Source organism: Pygoscelis adeliae, unplaced genomic scaffold, assembly GCF_000699105.1.
Source record: "Pygoscelis adeliae isolate BGI_AS28 unplaced genomic scaffold, ASM69910v1 Scaffold538, whole genome shotgun sequence".
NCBI lineage: Eukaryota > Metazoa > Chordata > Aves > Sphenisciformes > Spheniscidae > Pygoscelis > Pygoscelis adeliae.
In genome coordinates this window covers 63,910-64,340 of record NW_008825318.1, presented here as the reverse complement: position 1 = coordinate 64,340, position 431 = coordinate 63,910, and positions in this window count along the sequence as shown.

The window sequence follows — 431 nt, the reverse complement described above, 5'->3', positions numbered from 1 at the left end:
AACCATTAAAGTGAAGAGAAAAGAAACACAGGAGTGGACAGAATGCTTGGGCAGGCAGAGAATTTTGGAAGAGGCAAGGACCTTTGTGGGAACAAAAGTGCTTGGGACAAGCAGCTCTGGCAGCAGTTTAGGCAGGCCACATGGGCAATGGGGACTGGGACTTGGGGTTGCAGTGTGGGCAGTGGAGGAGCAGGGCAGTGTGAAAGGGAAGCGGAGAACTAGGAATAATTGCTCCTCGGCTGCATGTAGGGGTTGACAAGGAACACTACTGGACAGAGGAGAGAGTGTACCAGGAGCATGGGTGGGCTGGAGCCTTCGTGGGAGTGTTAGTGGGTTTCAGAGCAAGAGACGCCCTGAGAGAGAGAGGATCTTGGTGCAGGTGATAGAAGGGAGGAGAAAATGAGGTATGTGAGAACAGAAGGGAAGGGATT